We start from the raw sequence: 23,661 nt of genomic DNA on the forward strand, positions 1-23,661 counted from the left end.
CAAAATGGGTGTCATGCTTCATCATCGCAGTTGCTCCTTGTCAGACCGGCGCTGCAATGTCTGACGGGCACCACCCCAGAAGTGGTGGCTCTTTGCTGGAGATCTTTTCTCGATGATGCCGAGACCCCAAGAGTGAGTTTGGAAAGGAGAAAACTAGAAGAATCAAGCTAAAGGTTAAAATTGGCTCCCAAACCTGAACACAGGGTAATCAATTTATTAGTCCATACGGAGGATTGAGGCCAAGATTAAAGATAATCAAGAGAGTGAAACAGAGATTATGGTCAATCACTCTCTACCACAAGAGAAGAACGGGTGGGGAACTTCCAAACCATCCCTAACAAAGGGTCAACATGTTTCGCGTCTCTATGGTCCATCCAGATCCAGCGACGCTTCTTCAGGACCTAATGACTACATGTTTCTTCTAATTATAAGCTACAGGGACTGCTATAACCTGAAACTCTCAGTTGCAATATATCCAGTCACTTACACTAGTCCGGGAATATATTGGATGTACTATTCCTAAATGTCGCCCTGTAATCGAATAAACACAGGTCAGTCAAGGGTGGCAAAGTCAGCACGTAATTACATAGTGACGATGTCATGAATTCAAAATATTACAACGACGGTGTCCAACAGTGGAAAAACACAGTGAGGGTGGCAGACGTGGCACACGTATGCATGCAAGGGGAAAAAAATAGCTCACCCTCCCTATCGAGGAACGTGCTTCATGGGACCACACAGGCCAGAGGTCGGGCGCAAAATACTCTGAAGTGGGGGTACAACAAATGTCAACAAACAACAACACAATTCGTTATTGTATAAAATTGAATGTCTAGTTAAACATCGTAGTACTCGGAAAGTATGACAAACATTTATTGCCCAAAAAAACTAATATCTCAATGCTTGTATCACCAGAAACAGACAGGCTACAGGATCAACTGTCAAAATCTATTGATAGTGTGCTTGGTGGATAGTAATATCCGAAAAGTAATCAGCAAGGTTAGGGTTAAATCAATATGAACAGTTATGGGTTGCTGTTCCTTCTTACAGATGTATCTCATGGCTAGAGGGAGTTATCAATAGCCCTACGGAATCCAATCACTGACACTCGTGTGTGTGTTTTGTTGAGTGTGTCGGAGGGGAAATACCCTCACATGACTGTGCTGGAAAATCACTATCGTATATCTGCACAAATCTTGCACAATGGAACTATTCAATACAGATTCGAAAAAGGATAGTAACCAGGAACATATCCACGATTGCAAAGGTAATATCAGAGCAAAGAAATGTCTAAATGCAATGATAAGAAGATTATAAGGGACAGAATAATCAAATGCAGATAGGAAAACATGGCTGAGAACAATTGCCAGCCAGTTGTTATCAAGAAATGACTGGGAACATTGTGGTCACCCAGACAAGAGGCACAGAAGGACTACTGTAACAGACTGGTCCATGGAATATCGTCATTGAGTCCATTAACATGGGTGTCCAATTTGAACACCCACCGTTGTTCCAATTCGAAAAGAGATCTAGTGTCATTGTTTGGGCTAGTCTGTAGGACAACCCACGACATGTCATCAGGGCTGTGCTTAACTTCTATATAATGAATGCTCAATTTTGTTGTGCGACCGCATCTAATGTTGCTGCGATGTTCATTAATTCGTAGTTTCATTGCTCTTGTAGTCATCCCTACGTAGTGTAACCCGCGTGGGCATGTGATCAAGTATACACAGTTGCGAGTATTGCAACTAGTGTGTTTCAATAGGTGCCATGTACCTATTGATTCAAGATCAAGAGACTTCAAACGTTTTGTTAAGACACAAATGTTACAGTTGCCACATGGGAAATGGCCTGTAACAGGTGGAATATCCCATAAACCCCTCTGTCTAGGGAGTAAAGAGACAGGACGTGCCCCTGATACTGTCACAGTGTATTGAAAAGTGCCCATGGCAACAAAGCACAGTACTGCCATGAGTTGTACTATTGGTGTTTTGGCTGTTGGATTCATATTATGAGGCAGGAGATCAGGCTCCAACTGCTGACAAAAATCCAGGATAGTTTGTCTATTGAGTCAAAACTGTTTGATGATGTCCCTTTCCTCCATGGTGGTAAGGTCTGGAAATGGCTGGAACACTTGAGGCCATGTCTTTCTACCCATGGCTTGGTTCATATGTCTGTATGTATGGAAAGAAAATAGAAGCTGAAATAGTCATACCATACTTTTGATGTAAACACACATCTGAAGTCTTAGTAACAGTAGAAATGTCATTGGGTAATACATGTACACACATTAACATCTACTTTTTGGAACTCCTCACAAACTATTTACAAACTTGTAATGTATTTCTTTCCATTATGTGCACATAATACATTTAAAATGCATTATTTGCAAATATTTATTTTTAATTTCCTTAAAAAATATCATCAATGGAGGCAGTACTTCCCCCACAGCACTATCGGCGTCAAACACAGACACTAGTTCACATTTTATTGTGTCATATCTTGCCAAGAAAAGTGTTGTTTGTATCTGACACTTATAAATACACTAGACTCCATTTTGAGTGCTGGTGATGCATACTCAATTGAAAAATGCACAGCTTCCTACCCTAAAAAGGCAGCTGTCTGACCTTGCCATCAGGACATTGGGTACCTGACCACTGTCGGCGGAAGCTGATTGTGTAGTAGGTGGGGGCCTCCACAACAGGCCCTGCCATGAAGTAACATGTATGAGAGCTACGCACGAAAGCCAATAACTGTGTCCGTCTTCATCACGGATCCCATCCACTGTGTATTTATACACTGCATTGTGAAAAAACATTCACCTGCCTCTTAACACCGCAGCCATCAAGACCTCCTTGATGTTTTGCCGCTGTTACTGACCTCTGGGAACCAAGATGCCTGGCAAAGCAGGTGAAAGTGCCCCTGTCTTCAGCACAGAGGAGATGGAGTTCCTTGCCAGGGAGGCTCTGTCCCTGAACAGCAAGCTCTATGAGACCCCAGAGGAACAGGTACATATCTGATTGGTGAAGGTCTGACTGAGTAACATCGTCCTTTATGATATACTGGCTTTTTTTGTTCTTTTTTAGTAATAGGGGTAGTATTGTTATTAGAGTTGACCGAATGATGTAGATTAGACAGATTGTTTTTGGCAATGTCTGTAATGTCTGTGCATAGCAAGGTCAAGTCACCTAAAAGTGGAAGCTGTAATGTGTATCCATGGAACACATAAACCCTATTTCATCACAAAAACAGCAGGCCACTAACTACTACTGACCAGTAGGCAGTGTGAAGTAATATGACTGAAAACATATACCCAATGTTGGAATGATGTTAATGTTGAGATAAAAATGTAGAGGGTCTGGAGTTGTCTGATGCTGTTCTGTCACATGGGATTACAGCCCATATTGGCCCAGATTTTACAACAAAGCGGCACAGTGCTGTGGCAAAAATAGCAGTGCTGCACTGCAACAGTTTTGAAATACAAGGATGCTCTGTATTTACAGGAATATAAAACATCCCTGTGTTTCCCCCTGCGCCGGCCCTGAGTTAAGCTGCCTGCACCAATGCAGGCATCCTTGCACCATTGTGCAAGAGGGTCTTCGTTGAGGCAATAGATTGTTTACGTGCAGGAAGGGACACCTTCATTCAGATAAACAATCCTTATTGGCCTTTTGCTCCTTCTATGTGTGCTGCATTCTGCAACACAAACAGAAAGAGCAAAAAAGAGGAGGAATAAAAGCATTCCTCCTTGTTGTGTCAGTTTTTGGCGCTGCCTCAGATTTGCACCTTCTTGTAAATCTGGGTAGTGTCAAAAGCAATGGGTGTTGCAGTAAAACACCCACAGCTGCACCCAAAACTGCAGCAGGGGACATATTTACAAGTCAAGCAACAAAAGGTGCTATAGCTTCTCCTTGTAAATATGGTGCAGTGAAAACCTCCACTGACGCATCACTGAAAGTGACGCTCCAGTAGTGCTAGGGCCTTGTAAATCTGGCTCATTGTGTATTAGGTTGCTCTGCATGGATACAATTTGTAATGGAGTCACATATAGGTAAAGTTAGCCTACGTGCATCTAGTTCAGATGACACTAGCTCACAATCATCCATCCCAGTCTGTCCCATTCCAACCCACAATTCCCTGATTTCACTGACACATAGCAGCCCTTCTATCTTGCAGGTAGTCACTATATGTCATGCAGACCATGGGTTCTGACTCTTGGGATTGTAGTAGATCCTATTTAGTTTTAATGGGGAACAGGAGTTTAGCTTAGCCTTTGGCTTGCAGGACTGTGCCCCCATTACCTAGTGACTTCTAAACTATTTAGCTTGCTCTCTTTCAGCACATTTATTTAATTATTTCTTCCAAGATGACTGCCATGTTTATAGTTAGTAAGATGTTTTAGTTTCACATTATCAGTGCCACTCTGTAAAGGCTTCACTATCAGCGTCAAAGATAAATGAGATACGTAGGTATTTACATCATGTACTCTCCCACTTTCATATGCCAGTAACATAATGTACCTTTTTAGGGAATTGTTTATATAATTGCCACCCCAAGCATGCCTTCTTATCTATTGTTTGGAACCATACCTGCATCAGGGGTCCTACCAGATCTGTGTAAATACATCTCACACAGACACGATTATCAGAGGGATTCCTACCAGATGTCATTGATGCTATCTACGCTACATGTTGCCTTGATGCTGACCCCGTCTTCATGTCCCCACGGAGTGTGATCTAGAGACCTCATTCTGAAGTAACAAGGGTCGTGGATCTCTTCTCATGGACATGGTACTGGCAGATTAGGTTTAATACACCTCTTTAGATTAGGAATTAGGTTCATCATTTTAGGGCAGTGGCTCCCAAACTGTGGTTTGGGGACCCCTGGGGGTCTGCAAAGCCAACTCAGGGGGTCCACGACTACTTAGAAAACTAAATAATATTAACTGTTTAGGTCCCCAACTTTCAGTAATGACTTAGGCGGTCATTCTAACCTCGGCGGTAAAAGGTGCTTACCGCCATGCAGAAGACCGCCATAACACCGACGCGGCCGCGGTAAACCGCCACGGTCATTCTGACCCACAACAGGCAAACCGCCAAAATACAGACATCCACAAAAGTCCGCCACACCAAAGGGCAGCGAGAAACTGGCGATGACCAGACCTCCACCGTCACGCCAACAGAAATACGCCCACACTATCACGACACACAAATCCACACAGCGGTCTTTCAACCGCGGTATTCCATTGGCGGTACACACCGCCGCGCTCAATATACACACACTCTTACTAAACACAGCCACATTGGACAATTCAAATTACACACACCTGATACAAATACAAACAACACTCCCACACACCCAACACAATATAAAACACACACCCACATCACCCACAAACCCCCACTCCTAGAGATTCGTGAACACGCACAGAGAAAAGAGACCCGAGCACCCAGACGCGCAATTCACTGTCACCCAGCAATATTACCACGCACTTCAAACTACACACCAATACACATCACCACACTTAGCACAACACAATCCACCCCACACATCACCCACACCACCCCATGGCACCGCAAAGACACCCCAGGTTTTCTGAGGCTGAACTCAGGGTCATGGTGGAGGAAATTTTACGGGTAGAGCCACAGCTCTTCGGGACACAGGTGCAGCACACCACCATTGCCAGGAAGATGGAGCTATGGAGCAGAATAGTGGACAGGGTCAACGCTGTGGGACAGCACCCAAGAAATCGGGATGACATCAGGAAGCGGTGGAACGACCTACGGGGGAAGGTGCGTTCCATGGTATCCAGGCACAACATCGCGGTGCAGCGGACTGGCGGCGGACCCCCACCTCCTCCCCCAGAATTTACAACATGGGAGGAGCAGATCTTGGCGATCCTGCATCCTGAGGGTCTCGCAGGAGTAGGCGGTGGAATGGACTCTGGTAAGTCAAATCTTAACTACTTCATCCCCCCACCCCACCAGCATGCCAACTCATACCCCCACCCTCACCCCCACCCCATCACACCTACTCCTTGCAAATGTCTCACCCTCACAACCCACCCATCCCAACACCAAGCCCTGCATGCGACCACAAAGCATGGACACCCATCACCTAAGCATGCCCACTGCACATACCCATCCCCCCCAAACCACAGTCACAAAAGCCCCCACACAGGAATGCAAGCACAGGGGTACACGGGCACCCACCCATTGCACGCTATGGCACACACAGAAGCAACAATCATATCTTTATACCCCTGCAGGACCCGAACGCCATGTCACCGCGCAGGAGGGGCCACAAATGTCCACCCCACCCTCAGAAGAGGCCCACAGTGATGACAGCAGCTCTGTCTCCCTGGATCTAGATGACCAGCCCGGCCCATCGGGGACCTCTGGACAGTCGGTTCCCCTCAGACAGCCACAGGCCACAGCAGACCATCCCCCCTCTGGGAACACCAGCACAGCACCCACACAGCGGAACCATCCCTCTGTCCCCAGGACACGTCAATCACTACAGGGAACCCAGGCTAACCCACCACCCCAACAACAACAGGCACCTGGGGGCAGTGGTAGTGGGCACACGGTCCAGGGGACAGAGACCCAGGGAAACAGGGGAACTGGGAGGGCTGCTGTGCGACAGGGGGGGGACAGGCCCAGGGAACCCACTCTCCACGAGACCCTCTCCTCCATCATGGGAGCATACCACCACTCCCAGGAGACGATGGCCACGGTCCTGGCCAGGTTTCAGGAGATCCAGCTTCTGCAGGAGCAACAGTATATGGGGTTCAGGGAAGAACTAAGAAACATCAGTTCCGCCATGGGCACCATCGTAGTGGCTCTGAATCAGGTAGTCACCACATTGCGGGACACTGTTGCACCACAAAGGGCCCCTGACACTAGCATGGACCAAGAACTGCCTACCACCTCCGCCGGCGCTAGTGGACAGGAGGCCCCGATACAAGACCAACAGGCCACCAGAACCCCACCCCCTGCAGAAGGAGAACCACCCCGCAAGCGGGCCCTGAGATCCAGGAAGAAGACAGAGTAAGATGCCAAGACCCCAGCCAGGAAAGGATATCTCCCTGATTGTCATCCCACTGTTCCACATTGACACCCTGTCCAACCTTACACTGCCCCTGCTCCACTTTCCACAGGCATCTGGACAATGCACCTGTGATACTGATAGTCTGGTCTCTGCCATGGACAATCCTCCACCATCACACCTCAACGATTTGCAACCACCCACCAATTTAGAGCACTGTAATAAACACACTTATTGCATAAAACAATCTGGAGTCTGGCTGTGATTTTGTACAAATGTATTAGACATTACCGTGCCAAATGGCTTATTCACATTGTGATGCCAACATACCACTGTCACACAGCTGTAGTCCATGGGGAAATAAAGCAGATGTCACGCAGTGGGGCCCACATCTCTGAAATCGGAAGGGAAAGTCACAACTCAGTTACCATACACTGGGGGAAAAGGTCGGACAGTAGAGAGGTAGTAGGGGTTAAGTATATGTAATATGCCGGTGTGGATTCTTACCTGTGTGTCACTGGAAATACTGCTGTATTACTGTGTTCCTGTTCTCTATGTCGTCCTCTTCGCCTTCCTCCTCTTCACTCTCCACAGGCTCCACAGCTGCTACAACACCACCATCTGGACCATCCTCCTGCAGAAAAGGCACCTGGCGTCGCAAAGCCAGGTTGTGAAGCTTACAGCAGGCCACGATGATCTGGCACACCTTCTTTGGTGAGTACATTAGGGATCCACCAGTCATATGCAGGCACCTAAACCTGGCCTTCAGGAGGCCGAAGGTCCGCTCGATCACCCTCCTAGTACGGCCATGGGCCTCATTGTACCGTTCCTCTGCCCTTGTCCTGGGATTCCTCACTGGGGTCAGTAGCCATGACAGGTTGGGGTAACCAGAGTCACCAATTAGCCACACACGGTGCCTCTGGAGTTGACCCATCACATAAGGGATGCTGCTATTCCGCATGATGTACGCGTCATGCACTGAGCCAGGGAACTTGGTATTAACATGGGAGATGTACTGGTCAGCCAAACAGACCATCTGAACATTCATGGAATGATAACTCTTCCTGTTCCTGTACCCCTGTTCACTCCTGCTGGGGGGGACCCAAGCAACATGTGTCCCATCAATGGCACCAATGATGTTGGGTATATGTCCAAGGGCATAGAAATCACCCTTCACTGTAGCCAAATCCCCCACCTCAGAGAAGACGATGTAGCTCCGCATGTGTTTGAGCAGGGCAGACAACAATCTGGACAACACCTTGGAAAACATGGGCTGGGACATCCCTGATGATATGGCCACTGTTGTTTGAAATGACCCACTTGCTAGGAAATGGAGTACTGACAGCACCTGCACTAGAGGGGGGATCCATGTGGGTTGGCGGATTGGTGACATCAGATCTGGCTCCAGCTGGGCACACAGTTCCTGTATAGTTGCTCGGTCAAGCCTGTATGTCAGTATGACATGTCTTTCCTCCATTGTTGACAGGTCCACCAGCGGTCTGTACACGGGAAGATTCCTCCATCTCCTCGCATGTCCCAGCGGACGGTGCCTATGAAGGACAACAGCGAGCACAGAGTCAATCAACCCACAGGTACGTAACCACAGTTTGCACATAACACGATTCCCAATGCATTGAATGGCTTGTATTAGTGTCAATGCAAGGCCTAGGTATGTGTGACGCAGTAGAAATTAAGGCATGTGGGCCCTTGAAATGGCGGCTGCCTGACCTGTGAAGTGTGACAATGGGATGTTAGGTCAATGCGCTGGCGTGGCACACCGTGGCGGTAGGCGGTCGAAGACTGCGGCGCAAAGCAGCATTGGTTAACATTGAACCCTATGGGTCTCAAGAGCCAATGACGATGTGCGCCAGCGGTCGCGGTACGCACCGCCGCGGTACGCACCGCCGCGGGCGTGACCGCCATTTTCTATCTGCTTAATCACTCAATACCTGATCTTCGACAGGAGAGGACCTACACTGCAAGTGCTGCTGTGACCACGGTCTGGAAGAGACAATGGCTCATGCGACTGGGGAAAGGGCCCTTGCCTTCACTGCTCAGGAGTTGGAGAAACTCGTGGATGGGGTCCTACCCCAGTATGCGCTACTCTACGGTCCTCCAGACCAACAGGTAAGTACACTGGGACCATGCTTTGTGGCCAATGCCTGTGTTGAGTGGGGTGGATGAAAGATGGTGGGGAGGGGAGCGATTGAGGCATGCATCAAATGACAGATGAGAGCATGTGCAACATGGCAAGGGTGGGGATGAGGGTGCCACTCACATCGAGCATGCAGAAGGTGATGATTATTCTTCTCTCCCTGTACATGTCACATAGGTCAGTGCCCACCAGAAAATCGATATTTGGCATGCCATCGCCAAGGACGTCCGGACCCTGGGGGTCCACCAGAGACTGGGCACCCACTGCCGGAAGAGATGGGAGGACATCCGACGCTGGAGCAGGAATACGGCGGAGGCTCAGCTGTGGATGGCCTCCCAACGTGGGAGGGGTGCCAGTCGTACTTTGACCCCCCTGATGTCCCGGATCCTGGTGGTGGCCTACCCCGATTTGGATGGGCGCGTGAGGACATCACAGCAGACAAAAGGGGGTGAGTACACTCAAATCCTGGTGACTTTGCGCGCAGTGGAGGTGTCTGGGTGGGGGAGGAGGGCTGTGGGTATCCCTAGGCCAGGGCGATATCTGTAGGCTAGGCCCCTCCGTAAGGCATGGCCCTGTGCCCCCGCCCCCCACCTCTGTAGGGTGCCAAATAGAGCTATTCATTGCCCTGTGTCATGTATGTGAGCAGAGGTCACCCATAGGCTTGTAGGCCATGTCCCACGGATTGCGTAGTCGACCCCAAGTGCGCGGCGTAGTGCAGGGGGCTTCTGTGTCTGTCCTGTCCGCCAACGGTGTCGCCAATGCATGCACTCAACATTGCTGTATTTGTCCCCACCCCCTTTTTTGTTGTCTTCCTGTTCATTTGTGCATTAGCATCATCAGGCGGAGGAGAAGTGGCATCGGAACACGAGTGAGCTGCATCTCACATGGCCATGGCGGGCCATGCAACTGAATCGGAATTCACCAGTGAGACGGAGGGCGAGGGGAGCTCCACAGCGGGGACTCGTGCGGATGTCAGTGACAGCGACTCGTCCTCTGAAGGGAGCTCCCTTGTGGTGGCGGCAACATCTGTGCCCCCCGCAACAACAGGTACAGCCGCCACCCAGCGTACCAGCACCGCCCTCCCAGCAGCCCCTCAGCGTTTGCCCCGTGCCCGCTCACCCAGGAAGGTGGGCATCTCCTTCGCCCCAGGCACCTCAGGCCCTGCCCCTGTGACCCCTGCTGCCCTCAGTGAGGAGGTCATTGACCTCCTGAGGACGCTCATTGTTTGCCAGTCTACCCTTTTGAATGCCATCAAGGGTGTAGAAAGGGAGGTGCACCAGAGTAATGCATACCTGGAGGGCATTCATTTGGGTCAGGCTGCCCATCAGCGATCGTTCAACACTCTGGCCTCAGCACTGATGTCAGCAATTGTCCCTGTCTCTAGCCTCCCCCCTCCAACTTCCTCCACCCATAACCTATCCCTTGTACCTCTGCCTATCCCAGACACACCATCAGACCAGCCTGCACACACCTCAACACCCAAGGGAAGCTCATCCAGACATAAGCACCACACATCACACAAGCATTCACACAAGCAACATCCACATATAGACATACCAACACAAACTGCCTCCACTGTGTCCCCCTCCTCCTCGTCTCCCTCCTCCCTCCCTGTCACGTCTCCACTCACACCTGCATGCACATCATCTTCAGCCACTACGTCCATCACCAGCACACCCACCAGAACCCCCCGCACAAGTGCAGTCACCACCCCCACGACCATTTGCTCGTCCCCTGTGTCCTCTTCCACTGTGTCTGTGACCACCTCTTCAAAGCTACACAAACGCAGGCAGCCACCCACCCAACAGCCATCCACCTCACGACAGCCTCCAGCCCAAGCACCTGCACCCAAAGACACCAGACTGAAGACTCCTACAACCACAACCTCTTCCTCCACTCCCATACCCACTACACCTACCCGTCCCTCTGTTCCTAAATTGCTTTTCCTTTCCAAACTTGACCTCTTTCCTACAACTCCCCCACCCCGTCCATCTCATAGGACTCCAGTCAGCACCTCAGCCACCACAAAAGCGGGACCTGGAATGACAGTGTGCCATGGACTGTGGAGTCCCCCACCCTCAAGGGCAGCCAGTTCAGGAAGGAGCCAAGGCACGGCCAGCCCACCCCCGGTAAAACATCCGAAGATTGTCAGTGGCCGGCGCGAGAGGCCAAAGACACCAGGGACCAAAATCCCAACCATGGCTCCGGCAGGAAGTGTGGTGCCACCTGGCACACCGCCAAAGGTGGGGAAGGGCCACAGGCGAACAGGGAAGGCTGGGAAGGGCAGCACGCCCGACAAGTCCGCCAGCAGCCCAGCTGAACAGGAGGGCCCCGCCTGCCCCATCCCAGGTGGGCAGGAGGACACCCACAGGCCCGGTATTGCAGCCCAGGAGGGCCCCGCCAGCCACACGTCAGATGGGCAGGAAGGCACTGCCAGCCACACGACAGATGGGCAGGAAGGCACCGCCAGCCACAGGTCAGGTGGCGAATGACCTCCGTGCCATGGCCGGATCCGCTGAGCTGGACACTCATCCGATGCACCGCTGAACAGAGCACCGCCGTCTCAAGCACCGCTGAACAGGGCACCGCCGTCTCAAGGACCGCTGAACAGGGCCCTTCATCTCAAGCACCGCTGAACAGGGCCCTTCATCTCAAGCACCCCTGAACAGGGCACCGCCGTCTCAAGCACCGCTGAATAGGGCACCGCCGTCTCAAGCACCGCTGAACAGGGCCCTTCATCTCAAGCACCGCTGAACAGGGCACCGCCGTCTCAAGCACCGCTGAACAGGGCACCGCCGTCTCAAGCACCGCTGAACAGGGCACCGCCTTCTCAAGCACCGCTGAACAGGGCCCTTCATCTCATGCACCGCTGAACAGGGCCCTTCATCTCAAGCACCGCTGAACAGGGCACCGCCGTCTCAAGCACCGCTGGCCCATTGGCGGAAGGGGCAGGCCCGCATCTGTGTCGGGCAGGGCTGCACGAAGCACTCTGGGCACTAGTCCCCCTCCAGTACCAGTGGAGACTGTTATTGACTTGAGAGACTGTGGCTTTGCACTCCCCAGGATGCCACAGTGGGCAACCCACCCACTTGTGAGACTTGAGAGACTGTGGCTTTGCACTCCCCAGTATGGAACAGTGGGCAAGCCACCCACTGTAGAGACTTGAGAGACTCTGGCTTTGCACTCCCCAGGATGTAACAGTGGGCAACCCACCCACTGTAGAGACTTGAGAGACTGTGGCTTTGCACTCCCCAGGATGTAACAGTGGGCAACCCACCCACTGTAGAGACTTAAGAGACTGTGGCTTTGCACTCCCCAGGATGGAACAGTGGGCAAGCCACCCACTGTAGAGACTTGAGAGACTGTAGCTTTGCACTCCCCAAGATGTAACAGTGGGCAACCCACCCACTGTAGAGACTTGAGAGACTGTGGCTTTCCACTCCCCAGGATGGAACAGTGGCCATGGAGGCCCCTTGTGGATCTGGCGTTGTGGACTCATCTGGCTGTGGTGCCCCCCCTTCCCTTCCCCCTGAGGTGCCTGTAGTTTTGCTATCTGATGCCCCTGCAGTGTTCTCTCCGTTGGAGTCAGGTATCCTGTGTGGCCTTTGCCCATGTGATTTGGGCCCAGTGGTCCACGGACAATGCCTGATACAAATATCGGACTGGACAATTTATGTATATATATGTTTTTGATGTGTGATATATTTTAAAGCCAGTCATACAATATATTCCAATGTTTATAGTCATTTCCTTTTGTCTTTGCATTCTTCCGGGAGGTTTGGGGGGGTAACTGTGATGTGTTGCTATGCATTGATGTGTGTGTTGTAGTGGGTGAGGATGAGGGTGGGTGTGTCGCATATGTGTGTCCCCTTGATTTTTTGCCTCCCCCCTCCCCTGTGTCGTAGGTGCAGTACTCACCGTTGCCTTCTGCGCCGGCGTTCGTGCTCCTGGTAGAGGAGCAGGAAGACAATCGCTGGGAGGATGTGGAGTTCGGGTTCCATGCTGTCCAGATTCCTCGTGGGGTGTATGGAGGTGAGCGTTTTCCGTTTGAAATGGCTGTTTCCGCCGTGTTTTTATCGGCGGGGCTACCGCCCCGGAAAAGGTGGCGGATTGGTGGGTTGTGATAGGGTGGGGGGTACATTGTCTCCCGCCTGTCTGTTGGCGGTGACCGCCGCACTGTTTGTTTGTCCCGCCGTGGCGGGCGGTGTGTTGAAGTGGCGGTCTCTGTTGGCGGTTTCCGCCAGGGTCAGAATTCCATTTTTTTTACCGCCAGCCTGTTAGCGGTTTTGCCGCCGCTTTAACACCGACCGCCAGGGTCGTAATGACCCCCTCAGTGTGGGGGGGGTCCCCGGATTTCAATAATAATTCAGTGAAGGTCCCTGGCCTCCGGGTCCACAGAAGTCAAAAGGTTGGGAACCTCTGTTGTAGGGTATTAGGATCTATTTTTATATCTATTTCATATTACATGTTATTGCAGGAAGGTGGGGGTCTTTATATTCATGACTCTTGTTTTTACCATTCTATGTCTTGCATTGTTCCTTATCCTAATCAATGCAGCCCATGCAATTTATCGTAGATTGCAGTCTTGTTGATAAAACCTATTGAAACGTTACTGCATCTCCTTCATTGCTTGTGTTTGACTGAGACATGTTGTTCATCTGAGAAAGGGGTAATCTCCGTTTAACCACGACCTCCCTGAGATGTTGCATTCTTGAGTCCATGCGTAAAGGATGACACAAATCACCTTTTACTGTTTGAGTTTTGGTGAGGTACTGCTTGTGAGCTGGGAGGGTTGGGCACACAGTTATGACTTGTTTTATGATTGGCCTAGTAGCCTACAAACAAAGTACTGTCATCATTAGACCAGCAGTCTTGCCTAGAGCAAGAGTCAAACTACGACAGGAGTTTAGGCAGGAGTGCAATACAGCTGCAAGTGTGATTATATGCAGGGACTGTACAGGTATTTTGGCTTTTATTAGCTCACAATGATTGTGAATAATCAGTGGTGGCCCTCACCACAACATGCAAAGCTCTTGGCAAGATGATGTTGTAGGCCTGATTAGGTAAAATGAGAAGCTAGCAGGTATTGATAGAGCACAAGACCACCTTAGATCAGCCTTTCTGATCTAGTTGTAACATTTTACTGGTATAAAAATTCTGGTAACTGTTTGGTGAATGTATGTGTGAATATTCAAAATGTAATGTCATAGCAGTACAGTCAAACAGAAACACTGAGGGCCAGATTTAAAGAAAAGTGGAGCAGAGGGTTGCTGCACAAAATTTGAAGTGCCGCACTGCATCACTTTAGAAAAGCATGGATGCACCATATTTAAGGGAATGCGGTGCACCCCTGCATTTCCCCCTGCGCTGGTGCTAAATTTAGCTACCAGCGCCAATGAAGGCATCCTTGCACCATCGTGCAAGGATGTCTGTGTTGAGGGGAGTGATTGTTTATGTGTGGAAAGGTGTCCTTTCCTGCACATAAACAATCACTAATGGTGCTTTTGCACTTCAGTGTGTGCTGCACAATGCAGCACACACAGAAGTGCCAAAGAGTCATTTTCAAATGATTGTTTATGTGTAGGAAGGGACACATTCCCACACATAAAAGATAATTACTAGCATTTTGCTTTTTCTATGCGTGTGGCAGAATGCAGCACGCATAGGCCCTTATTACGACATTGGTGGTAAATGCCGCATTCCGCCACGGCAACGGCCGTCAACATGCCGTGGCTACCAGCTACCAACCGCATTATGACCGTAGACGGAATTCTGCCAGAAGGCTGGTGGAATTCCATCAACGGTCATGGCGGCAGACAGTGGTAAGGTGGTGCTGCTGTCAGCATCAGCACCACACCAGCAAACCACCGCCTACTGTATCATGGTCCATGATACGGCCTGGCGATGTTTTGCTGGCGGACGCTGCTGCTGGCAGTAGCGCTGCATCCCATTTCCTACCGGAGGACCCCCTGCAAGCGGGTAAGTCAGGTTCTCCGACAGGAGCGGGGGTGGAGGGTGTTGTGTGTGTGTGGTGGGGTGTTGTGTGGTTTGTGTGTCTGTGTTTGTATGCGTGAATGCGGGTGTGAGTCACGTGGAATGTGTGCATGAATGACTGAATGTGAGTGTATGTATATGTTGGGTGTTGTGAATGCATGTTTGCAACAATGTTTGTTGCGGTGTGTGGGTATGTATGTGTGCATGCGTGGGTGGATGTGGTTATGCGTGTGTGTATGAGTGTGTATGTGTGTGCGTGTGGGTGTGTACATTTGCAGGGGGGTCAGGAGAGGGAGGGGGAAGGTGGGGGAGGACTCTGGGGAGGGGAAGGGGTGTGGATGAGATCCCTATCAGTGCCAGGGAAGGAATTCCCTGGCACTGATAGTGACTCCCACCATGGTTTTCGTGGCGGTATGGCTGCCACGAAAACCATGGCGGTAGACGGGGTCATAATCCTGAGGGTGGGATTGTGACGGCTGCCTGGCTGGAGACCGAAGTCTACAGCCCAGCGGCTGTTACCAACCTGGCGGACAGAGTGGTACATTGGCGGTTTGGCTTGAGCCAAACCACAAATGTCATAATTTTGGAAAAGGTACCGCCAGCCTGTTGGCAGTCCCTTTCCCCAAATTACCGCTGTCTGACAGGGTCGTAATGACCCCCATAGAAAAACAAAAAACAAGGAGGAATAAAAGTATTCCTCCTTGTTACGCCCTGCTAACGCCACCTTTGAGGGTGGCGTTAGATTTTGGCGCTTCCTCAGGTTTACGAAATTTCATGAATCTGAGGCAGTGTCAAAATGCAATGGGTGTTGTTGTGACATGCATGCTCACAGCAACACCCATTGCACGCCCCTTCCACGCACAGTGCTGCGTGGGAAGGGGCCGTATTTACAAGGTGGCGTTCAGCTAAAAAAATTGGCTTCACACTACCTTGTAAATGTGGCACTGTGCTTTGCGCCACCGGAGCGTCACAAAAAGTGATGCTCCTGTGGCGCTAGGGGCCTATATTTTCTATTCTTGTTCTTTTATGTCATCTATACAGGTCAACACCCATCAGAAATGGAAGATCTGGAAGACTATCACAAAGAAGATGCCGAACCTAGGGGTCTACAAGTGGTGTAGCCTGCACTGTTGGAAGAGGTGAGAGGACCTGTGTCGTTCTACAAGGAAATCTGCAGAGAACCAAGTCGGGCTGTCTTCCCAGTGATCCTGGCGGGTGTACCGCACCCTGACCCCCCTGATGGCCTGCATCCTTTAGGTAATTTACTGAGGATCCTGATGGGGAACAGAGGGCCCAACAGCAGCAACAAGGGGGTGAATCATTGCCTGTAGATATTATTGTGTTTTGACCTCTTTGCTTTCCAGTTATGTTGTATGCCATCAACATTGAGGTTGACACACATTTAAAGCCCATGAGGATTTCTGGAGATGTAAGTTGACCAGAGAGTGTCTGATGCTGTGTGTGGTGTATTGCTTTGTGCTGAAGGATGACACTATGGTGGTCATTATGACGTTGGCGGTGACTGTTAAAGTGGTGGTAATACCACCAATAGGCTGGCGGTAATTACCACCAAATTATGACCATGGCTGTGACCCTTCCCATAGACAGCCAATGTACTACACCAACCGCCAGGCTGTTAACACCACTGACCACGGGGGTAGCCATCAGCAGCCAGGCGGAAGCCAAGGTACCGCCCACCATATTAAGACATAGCAAGCCACCAGAATTTCCGTGGCAGTACCAACACCTTCAAAAGCCTGGTGGAAACACTTCACTGACAACGAAAGACTTACCAACAGGGACACAGAGGATTCCGCCGCCGCCATGGAACGGGAACTTCAAGTCTTCCTGATGCTCTACCATGCCATGGCCGTTCTGGAACACCAACGCCGACAAAGATGACGACGATGAGTACAGCCGCCTACCAAACAAAGAAGGGAGGGAGGAAAAGGAGAGTGACACACACACACACACACACACACACAACAGACACCAGTCGCACACACCATACACAGAACCATCTGCAGAGTAAAATGAATGTCACAGGACCCATGTTGAATTAATACAAGGACAACAATTAGAATGTACGAATACTGTAATTTGCTGCGATAATCCAGATGCCACTGTTCAGGGGCATCATGTTGGAAATGGGCAGGCACCTCAGGGGGAAGGGGGGGTTGGGGGCACCTCAGCTGAAGTGGGTAACATGCCCACTGGTACTGGAGGGGGCTCCTTGCCCAACAGGCCCTGGAGGGTGGCTTACATTCCCTCAGCTGGAGGAGAGGGCTCCTTGCCCTTTGCAGGTGGAGGTGTCTCATTGGCTGCCTCTGCTGGAGGAGAGGGCTCATTGCTCTCTGCCGGTGGAGGGGGCCCCTTGCCTTTCTTTGGTGGTGGAGTGTGAACCTTGGCTTTCTTTGGTGGTAGAGTGAGAACCTTGGCTATCTTTGGTGGTAGAGGGTATCCTTGGCTCTCTTTGGTGGTGGCGGGGGATTCATATGTCCCCTCTTGTGACGGGCCCCTTTGCCCTTTGACATGTGACTTGTGTTCTTGCCTCCAGGACTAGGAAGTGCCTCCACTGTCCCCGTCCTCTGTCCCTTGGGTTTGGCCAGCCTAGTCCTCTCTTTCTGAGCCAGAGGTGTGCTCCTACTAGGAGTGGCTGCTATCACATTCAGGGGCCCCTTTGTGCCAATAGCTGATTTTTTTGGTGGGAGCAGTGGCATACTGTTTGGCTGAGGTGCTGGGCTGTGACCCTCCTCTTACGGGCAGGTCGGGGGTGGAGGGGATTGGAAGAGGTCAAGTTGGGCAAGGAAAAGCTTCTTTGGGACGTTGGGGTAGGAGGAAGGATGGGAGTGGAGGTGGAGGGAGTGGTTGTAGGAGGTGTACGTCTGTTGGACTTGGGTGCAGCTGCATGGACAGTGTGCGTGTGCGAGGTGGATGGCTGTTGGGAGTCAGATTGTGAGAGTTTGTGTCTCTTAGGAGGGGCAGACAGGGTGGGAGAGGACAAAGAGGATGAATGGATGGATGTTGTGGAGGTGTCTGCAAGTGAGGTGTGTGCGCTGCATGATGTGGTGATGGTGGTGGTGGCTGTTGATGCAGTGCGTGCAGGTGTGAGTGCGGATGTGACTGTGAGGGAGGAGAAGGAGGAGGGGGAGACAGTGGAGGCAGTGGATGTTGTTGTGTGTGCAACTGTCTGTTTGTGTGAGTGCTTGTGGCCTGAAGTGCTGCCTGTGTTTTTTTGTGCCACTCTTGTGTAATGTTTTGTGTGCGTGCTTGTCTGTATGTGTGCTTGGGATGGGTTGGGGTTGAGGAGACTGGGACTGGGAAGTGGTAGTAGGAGGGGGGACGATAAGAACAGGGATACTGGCTGCCATCAGAGAGGAGGCCAGAGCCTGAAACGATCTCTGTAGGGCCACCAACCCACTGTGGATGCCCTCCAGGAAGGCATTGCATTGCTGCATCTCAGATGCCAGCACCTGGATGGCATTCACTATGGTTGACTGCCCTACAGAGACGGAACTCAGGAGGTCAATAGCCTCCTCACTGAGGGCAGCAGGGCTGACCAGGGCAGGACTTGAGGTGCCTGGGGTGAGGGAGATGCCCACCCTCCTGGGTGAGCGGGCACGGCCTACTCAGTGGGGGGCTACTGGTAGGGAGGTGCTGGTATGGGTGGGGATGGTTGTACCTATAGCTGAGGTGGTTCTAGAGGTGTCTGCCACCACCAGGGAGCTTCCATCGGAGGAGGAATCACAGTCACTGGTGTCACCTCCTGTCCCCACCGTGGTGTTCCCCTTGCCTCCTTTCCCCTGGTCCCCTCAGTGTCAGTGGACTCTGCCTCCTGGGTCCCGTGGGATGTAGCTCCCTCAAGTGCCGGTGCCCCTGCTCCTCCACCAGATGATGCTAATGCACACATGGACAGGATGCCAGAAGAAAATAGTGGGGGAGAGAGAAAGGGAGCACTGGGTCAATTACAGCACCAACACCACAGATGGCATACACATTACCATCAGACACAGGGATCAAGATTGAGCACTATGCACCTCAATGACATTCTATTGGCCAGGTACTACAGCAAGATGAGAGCCAACCACCACCATCTTAACCCCTCCTGGGACCTACTAAGCCCTGTCTGACATGGAATGCCACCTAGCTAGTTTACAAGATTTTGCCATACACGTATTACCCTGAGCTGGACCACCCAGCAAACTGAGACCCACCACCAGGATCCCATGCCAGCAACAAATATGGCTGTTACACACAGTGTACCCACCCCTTTGTGGCTGCTGTACTGCCTCCAAGGCCCATCCAGATCTGGGTAGGCCACCGTCAGTATGCAGGCCATCATGGTGTCAGGTTCCGACAGGCACCCCTCCTTCGTTGGGAGGCCATCCCCAGCTGGGCCTTCGCGGTCTTCCGGGCCCAGCGTCTCAGGTCCTCCTACATTTTCTGCAATGGGTGCTCCACCTGCTATGAACCCCCTGGGTCCACACTTCCTTGGCAATGGCACACCACAATCTCTTCTTCTGATGGCACTGACCTGCAGAGGGAATACAGACAGGAGGACACCATTAACCATACAATCCAACCTATCACACATATGGCCCACAAATATAATTTCTGCTCAATTGGCACCCACATTACCCGGAGCCAGACATCTGCACTACCACCAGAAATACCCCTCACCCAATATACACACTGCCAGCACACACATCTCCATACAACCTTGTCGCATGCATCATCTCCATGGTGTACTCTACTGTTGGTCTGGAGGCCCATACAGTGTTCACTCAGCAGTAGGACCCCATCCACCAGGCGCTCCAACTCCTTTGAAGTGAAGGTATGGGGCCCTTTCCCCTGTCACACGGACCATGGTAGGTTCCAGACACAGGTCACAGCAGCACACACAGTGGAGGTGTTGTCCTGTGAAAAGCCAGGAATCAAGTGAGGGTATAAACAGAAAACAGCAGCCCCATCCACGGCGATGTACACTGTCACCGCCGCCGGTGATCCTCATTGGACACTGTACTCTATAGAGACCCATGTAAGCAACTGAGGAATAGCATGGCGGTGCAAGACATCACTTCCACCTATCCCTAGATACAGGACAGGCAGTCTCCATATTATGGTGATAATCAACATTTTGTTATTGGAAACTGCGTCATTGCTGTCAATTGTACATACATTGCCATTTACATTGTCCAATTACATACATTCTCAGTTACATTGAGGTGGTGGTTCAATTGCTCAGTTTGTCATTCCCTTCTCACTTTTGTGTCCCCTGGACACCTACCACTGTGGAGGAGTAAGAGGAGGAGGAGGCAAGACCCCGTGTACAGACACCTTGTGGACTTGGCTACACTGGAGGACAGGCACATAATACTCACCTATAGACTGGGCAGGGCCATAATCACAGAGCTGTGTACTCAATTGGAGCCTAATCTGATATCCCACCATCATCCCACTGGGATCCCCCTCTTGTGCACGTTCTATCTGTGCTCCATTTCCTGGCAACTGGCTCTTTCCAAGTAACAGTGGGCTTGGCAGAAGGAATGTCGCAGCCAATGTTCTTAATTGTGCTGGCAAGGGTTCTTTCTGCCTTGCTCAAACACATGTGCAGCTACATCGATTTCCCACAAGTGGAAGATTTGGCCACTGTGAAGGCTGGATTCTATGCAATGGGACACATTCCAAATATTATTGGGGCCATTGACAGATCACATATTGCATTTGTACCCACCCTGCACAATGAACAGGTGTACAGAAATCAGAAGAGTTTCCACTCCTTCAATGTGCAAATGGTGTGCCTGGCTGACCAGTACATCTCCCACTTCACTGCCAAGTATCCTGGGTCGGTGCATGATGCCTTCGTTTTCAGGAATAGCATCATCCCAAATGTGATGGCACAACTACAGAGGCACAGAGTGTGGCTAATAGGTGAGCCTGAGTCCCCACCCAATGCGTGTCAGTGTATGCCTTCAGAAGTCATCCCCCACACCATTGTGCAAGGCTAATGTTTGTACTTAAATTCTTGCAGGTGACTCTGGCTACCCAAACCTGTTGTGGCTCTTGACCCCTGTGAGGAATGCAAGGACAGGGGCTGAGAATAGGTATAATGATGCTCATGAGCAAACCAGGAGGATAATTGAGCGTACCTTCGGCCTCCTAAAGTCCAGGTTCAGATGCCTCCATCTGTCAGGTGGATCCATGTGCTACTCCCCTGAGAAGGTCTGCCAGATAGTTGTTGTATGCTGCAAGTTGCATAACCTGGCCATTAGACAATATGTGCCCTCTCTGCAGGAGAAGGAGTGTGAAAATGCTCCTATGGCAGCAGTGGACCCTCAGGACAGTGGGGATGAGGAGGCAGAGGATGAGGATGTGGACAACAGGACATCCGTCATACGGCAGTACTTCCAATGACACACAGTTAATTGGAACTGACCATTCCTCTGATCATTTATCTTTTCAGTGTGGCTGTAGCATGATGGCAGTCACTTCCTTTGCAGCTCAACTGACTGTCACCAATGCCTTCTCATTCAGATGTTGGTGTTATTACATCTGTGTACTGATCTGATGACTACAGACAGCTACAGGCCATTAGTTGTATGCAATCACAAAGTTCAGGACAATTACACAATATGAATTTGTTCATAATGTTGCACATTTTCATTACATAAAGCACTATCACTCAAGTTGTGTTCAAGGGTGTTTATTGTAATGAAATATATAGAAGGCATGGTGCAATAGAATGGGGTGGTGGTAGAGGAAAGTCCAGTGTAGTGGTCCAGTCTGTTTGTAGCACAGGTCCAGTGTCAAAGGGGCCATAGGAAGGGGAACAATGGCAGTTCAAAGTGGACAAGGTGACACAGTGGAAAACCAGGGGGACATTCAGGAAGGTCTCATTTCCTGGCGGTGGTCTTGGTCTTGCAAGTGTCTCTGGCATCTGTCTGGGTTGCAGGGAATGTTTGCAGGGTCGTTCACCTTCATAGGGAAGGGGTGCTGGTGGCCTGTGGGTCCTGTGGTAGGGCCTCCTGTCCACTAGCTGCAGCAGATGTGGAGGGCTGTTTAATTGATTGGCTAGTGAAGGGGCCCGCTGGTGTGCTGTGTAGTCCCTCATGATGTTGGCCATTTCAGCCAGCTCCCCTGCTATGGAGATCATGGTGGTGTTGAGGGCCTCCAAATCTTTCCTGATCTCCTGATGGTGTACCCCCTGCAGCTACTGAATCTCCTGCAGAATGTTTAAAATCTGACCCATCTTTTCATGGGATTGTTGGTAAGCCCCATGGACATTGGTGAGTGCCTCTTGGATAGTCGGTTCTCTGGGTCTGTCCTCCCCCTGGCACACAGCTGTCCTCTGACCATCCCTGGCCCCCTGTGCCTGTGTTCCCTGAACGGGGTGCCCACTCCCACTGACCCCAGGACCCTGACTGTCTTGGCTGTGAGGTATGGACTGGGGTCCCTATACAGGTGGGCACACTGCTGATTGACGTGCCCTAGGGACAGAGGTCTGGAGACGTTGGGTGGCTGCTGTTGTGTTGGATACTGAGGGGGGAGGCTCTGTGGTGGACTGGGGTATCCGACTGACCAGGGATGGGCCAGGAAGTTCATCCAGGTCCAGTAGTCCAGAGTTACTGTCATCACTGCGGGCATCTTCTGTTGGGGGACTGGGTAGCCATGGCACCTCCTCGCCGCTGAGATTGGCTGGTGCACCTGAAGGATGTAAGTGGTGTATTATGCTACATGTCTATGACATTTTCTACATCCCTAGCTTCCCCTATATCGTTGCTGTTGCCCTGCCACCTTTGTTTGTGTAAGTGTGATGTATTGTGGGATTGTTAGTTCTCCATGCTGTTCATGCATTAGTGGGGGGTGTACATGCAGGGCTAAGAGGGATGCACATGCAGTGGGTATGGCATGCAGGGCTTGGCATTGAGGTTAGTCAATTGTGGTGGTGCACTGTGTGGGATGGAGTTGAGTGATGGGTGTCAGGGATAGAGGTGGTGCTGACATACAGGTATTTGTGGGGATAGGTAGTAAATGTTGACTCACCAGTATCCAATCCTCAGGCAACTCCAGTGAGTCCCTCAGAATGAAGCATTGCCAAGACTTGCTCCTCCCATGCTGACAGCTGTGGGGGAGGAAGTGGGTGTTCACTGCCAGTTCTCTGGATGGCGAGCTGGTGCTGTGCTGCCATGGAGCGTACCTTCCCCCGTAGGTCGTTCCACCTTTTCCTGATGTCGTCCCTTGTTCTTGGGTGCTGTCCCAAAGCGTTCTCCCTCTCCACGATTCTCCACCATAACTCCATCTTCCTGGCAATGAAGATCTGCTGTACCTGTGCTCCAAACAGCTGTGGCTCTACCCTGACTATTTCCTCCACCATGACCCGCAACTCCTCATCAGTGAAATGGGGATGCCTTTGTGGGGACATGGGTGTTGTGTGGTGTGTGTTGTGCAGTGGGTGTTGTATAATG

Source organism: Pleurodeles waltl, chromosome 4_2 (assembly GCF_031143425.1).
Source record: "Pleurodeles waltl isolate 20211129_DDA chromosome 4_2, aPleWal1.hap1.20221129, whole genome shotgun sequence".
NCBI lineage: Eukaryota > Metazoa > Chordata > Amphibia > Caudata > Salamandridae > Pleurodeles > Pleurodeles waltl.